Source organism: Nicotiana attenuata, chromosome 3, assembly GCF_001879085.1.
Source record: "Nicotiana attenuata strain UT chromosome 3, NIATTr2, whole genome shotgun sequence".
In the NCBI taxonomy this organism is placed as follows: Eukaryota; Viridiplantae; Streptophyta; class Magnoliopsida; order Solanales; family Solanaceae; genus Nicotiana; species Nicotiana attenuata.
Genome location: NC_031991.1, coordinates 52,274,246 through 52,279,514, shown reverse-complemented (window position 1 = coordinate 52,279,514; position 5,269 = coordinate 52,274,246).

Here is a 5,269-nt window from a genome sequence, read left to right as displayed (position 1 = left end):
TGGGCGGTATGGAATATCCATGATACAACCTTTTAAAAATTCAATCCTTTATCTAGGACCCAGGTTTAATTCTTTCTTTTAACTTATACCGAAATCTTCTACGTTTGTATGATTGTCAACGTATATGCTGCATGTATAAAACTCCAAACTCTTAAGTGCATTCATAACGCAAATAACTTTGTATCATTAGTCGAATAATTCTTTTTGTTCCTCCTCAGATTTCTTTAAATGTAATACATTACTTTTCCTGGTCTTCTGTCCCCTTGTTGCGTGCATAATTAGCTTATCTTAGTTCCCACGCATGTTTGAATTCCATACCACTCACATGATCTTGAATATCACTTTTGATTTTACTTCCCGTTTATTAGCCACGGTAGGGGCCACTTTCTTATGGAGTACATAAAATGTCGTTGTGAGACTGTTGTTATAAGACCATTCCCTCTTTAGGTCACTAAGCTTAGGTTGGAGCCTTCTTCCTTATTTCCTTAGCAAATCTTTTATTGTAGTAATTAGGGATACATTCTGGCCTTAGTAAAGCTGCGAGCTTATTACATCGTATACCCAATTGAATTCGTGATGTTCGTACTCACCTATAAAATTCCCTAGTTACTTACCTCCACGCCCTTGTGCTTTTAGGGTTGCTTCTGAACTGATATTTTGATTGACTTCCCATAATGCTCATACGGTATCTTTAACTACTCCAACTCCTATCTGAATATTTCTCAAGGTCACGATGTCATATCCGCGAGACTGAATTTCCCATGTTGGGGTTCATTCTCTTTATCTTACACGATCTATTGATTTGTCTGTATCCTCTTATCTGGGCCATAACTAGGCTCTTCCTGAATAAACTACTAACTAATAGTTGGCCCGCACTCATATCAATATTCCGTGTAATATTTCTCGGTTATTTTCTTTGTCTTAACTTACGTCACGTACTGGCTCCTTATCTGCCAATAACATTTCGGGCAGGAATCCTTACTTCCTTTCCTCGACGTTGGGTTTGCGTAACGTTCTGGAATCGTAGCATATATGTAGGACTTGAATAAGTACAATCTCATCCCTTTCTCATTTTTATCGCATTCTTCCTTTACCATTCCATAGCTACTAGAACCACTTAATTCTGACTTAATGTCACATCACTCCATATTCCCCTCTTTAGGGGAGTGCTAATATTTAGAGCTACGACGATCTATCTATAGATGTTTTACCTCTTCACCTTTTTTGTCTTTTCACATCATCAATGATCCTTACTCGCCTTGCAGTGATCCAAATTTTTCTCACAAAGACTTAGGAACTCTTTCCTAACTCAAAACATGCACTCTACACGTTTTTCTCTACTGCCCACAAGCATAAGGATGTTGCCCATTTATAACACATGAGATAACCCCTTTGCCTTACACTTGTCGCCTTAGGCTTAAACACTGGTCTCTCACATCCCACTAATTTAGCCTAGAATAGTTGGAATCCCCAACTAATAGGATCATGTAGATCAAGCTAAAAATAATGGAATCATGGCCCGAAAAACATGCTAACAATTCTACCAGCTTTTAGCAAAAGCCAACTGCTGCCCATGTGCACAACATGTGCCGTGTAACTGCCCTTGGCTTGGTCAATCTGAAGCTTGCTGCGTGCCAAGGCTTAAATTAAACGCCAATGCCTTGTTCTCATTTGCATTGTAGCTGTGTTTTGCCCATGCCATTGCCCACATACATGGCCCTTTTGCCGCGCCCCATTGTCATGACAAGTCTGCCTCGCGCCCGCATGCCTTCCGTTGCACTTAGTCTATCTTTGCCCACTTTATTTTTGCCTTGCCTTGGCATCATTGCCTCATGTCTTGATGCCTTTTCCATGATCAAATGTCACCCTTAACCCGCATCTCAATGTCAAGTCTTAGCCAAGCTGCCTTGCCTCCGTCAAAGTCTTGGCCATCACTTGCTCGTTTCCCTTTTTGCCTTGGTGCTAGCTCGTGCACCTTAGTTTGGCAAAACTCTTGCTGCCCCATGACAACACTCTTGTTGTCAAGTCAAGCTCAAAGTGGCATAGTGCTAACAAACCACCCGTACCCTTTGAAACTCAACGTCCTCGTCGAGGTTAGCTCAATTTATGAGTCCTAAGGAGTTGACAAGAAACACCCCTTGCCCCCCTTCTCTTCAACTACAATTGCATTCACTCCAGCCACTTGGTTGTCGATGGTCATTGCCTCCAATGCAACCCGCTTGTGCCCGATAGTCATTGCATTTAACACTGCCTTCTTTGGGCAGTCCCTAGCTCGATGTGGCCCATCACAAATGAAACATCCACTAAATTTACTGCCATTCTCCTTACTATTTGAAGTTCCAGCCTCTTGCTTTCTCTTCCCCTTGTCTTCATAACATTGTTATTTTCAAATTTCTTCCACTCATTTGCCTTGTCTTTCTTTCCTTCCTTGGACTTTGAAGCAGATGTATCTTCACGCAAGCGAAAATCACCCAATGCATCAGCCGCAGCCGCAACACTTGCGAGGTTTTGAATATTCTGCCTACGCAACTCCAATTGTGCCCACTATTGCAGCCCGCTCATGAAGTTGTTCAATTTGTCTTCTTGCGACATATTGCTTATACTCAACATCAAAGAAGTGAACTTTTTGACATATGCTCTCAGTGATCCGGTTTGCCTTAACTTTTTCAGTTTGTCCCTAGCAATCCAAGACGTATTTCTAGGAAGGAATTGATCCTTCAACTCCTTTTTAAGCCGCTCCCACGACTTAATCTTTGGTCTGCCCAAACTTTCATCTTCAGCCACACGAGTTCTCCACCATAACTTAGCATCTTCAGTTAAATACATGCTAGTCAAGGTTACTTTGTCCTTCTTATCTTTCACACGAATAGCATGAAAGTACTGCTACATACTTAATGAAAATTCTCCAGTTCATGTGTGCTCCTTGCATCGCCAAATGGCTTAGGTTCAAGAACTTTTACCTTGAGACAGTCAGCACCACGTTGGGGAGCATCCTCGCCCACAACATGTCGTAGCACCACTGTCTCACTTTTCAGTTCCGCATTCTCTTGACCTAGCATTGCCAATTCTGCCTCAAGGTAAGCAAGCCTTGTATTTGTCACCTTCAGGGACATTTGCGATCTATGCCTCCCGTTTCATTAGCCTTTCCCGCAGTTCGTTGTTACCACCGGCCATGTTCTCGAACAAGACCGCAAAATCTGCCACCGCCCGTCGTGTCTCCGTCACGAACCTGCTTCGCTCTGATACCAGTTGTCATGGGCGTGATTTTTGTCCGTTGAAACCAGCCTATGCGGCAGCTAAGTCCCGCACTTGACTTCAGCCTTCTCACAACACTTATTACAGCAACTTTGGACTTAGAATATTTTTAGGCAGCTTCAACGTAGTAAGTTTAGGAATTGATTTAGGCTATGAATTTTAAGTAAAGTCAACAGAAATAAACAAGAACGCAAGGAACAATTATAGAAAACTCCTTTTCCAACTTTGAATTTAACTCGAGCATACAAAGAAACTCAAATCGAAGTACAGTCGTGTACAAAAGAAGATCACCCTTGACCCTCAGATTTTTCTCACAAAGACATAGGAGCTTTTTCCTAACTCAAAACATGCACTCTACACGTTTTTCTCTACTGCCCACAAGCATAAGGATGTTTCCCATTGATAACACATAAGACATCCCCTTTGCCTTACACTTGTCGCCCTTAGTCTTAGACACTTGTCCCACACAACCCACTATTTTAGCCTAGTGTAGTTGACATCCCCCAACTACTAGGATCATGTAGATCATGCTAATAATAATCATGGCCCAAAAACGTGCTAACAATTCTGCCAGCTTTTAGAAAAAGCCAATTGCTGCCCATGTGCACGGCATGTGTTGTGTAACTGCCCTTGACTTGGTCAATCTGAATCTTGCTGCCCATGTGCGTGCCTAGGCTTGAATCAGGCGTCAATTCCTTGGTCTCATGTGCATTCTAGCCGCATTTTGCCTATGCCATTGCTCACGTACCCCTTTGCCGCGATTGTCATGACAAGTCTGCCTCGCACGCACATGCCTTCCGTTGCACTTAGCCTGCCTTTGCCCACTTCGTTTTAGCCTTGCCTTGGCATCATTGCCTCATGCCTTGATGCCTCCGTCGTGATCAACTGTCACCCTTAGCCCGCATCTCATAAGTCTTTGCTAAGGTGCCTTGCCTCCGTCAAAGCCTTGGCCATCACTTGCCCGTTTGGCAACACTCTTGCTGCCTCATGACAACACTCTCGTTGTCAAGTCAAGCTCAAAGTAGCGGAGTGCTAACAACACACCACTCGGATGCTCGGGTAAAATTTTATGTATGTATGTATACTTACATATTAATATTTTACATAAACACTCAAAGTAGTAAGTTGGCTCTAGGTGTCATGGTTAAATGCCAACATTTCAAATGCAAGAGGCAGGATTGAATCCCTGTTTATTCTCTTTTCTTTCGGCTCTTTTTCTTAATTTTTTGTATTTTTTCTTCTTTTGATTTCCTCTCGTAGTACAACCATTTTATTATTTATTAAAGGGAAAAGGGCCAAATATAGTATCTACTTTCGTATATTGTCTACATTTAACCTTTGTTATACTATCTGGTTAAACTTACCCCTACCGTTATACTACCCGACTAAATTTTCTCTCCATCAATAAACTTTTAAAAATTACCCCTTGATCTGCTAAGTAATCCAAAATCTCCAAATTTCCTTTTATTTAAATCACTTGTTGTTCTTCTTGCTCCACTATTTTCAGAAATTACTATTGATATGAATGCTAAAGACACTAGACAATACAAATTATTCATGGATATTTTTAATTACCAATGCACCTACTTCTCTTCTTGTGATAATGGGTTTGGAATTGATTTAAAATATTATTTATTTTCAATCATATATACACCATATTCAGTGGGTCTATTTATTGTGTATTATATCATTATTAGAAATTCGGCCAAAACCTACCACGACAAACCGACCAACCGAAGTAGGTTGGTTTTTCAAAATATTTATTTTTTAATTTTTCTTACGAAACGATCAAAGTTAGTCAGTTTTTTTGGGCGCAAAAATGGAGTAACCTATTTTAGCATCCCGCAAAATTTATTTTTTAAGAACAGATCGATTTTGGTCGATTTTTCATATAAAAAAAATTAAAATTAATATTCAAATAACCGACCAAAATCGGTCGGCTATTTCTTTAGAAAACCGACCGAATTTTATATTTTTAATAAAACTGACCGAAATCGGTCGATTATTTTCACGC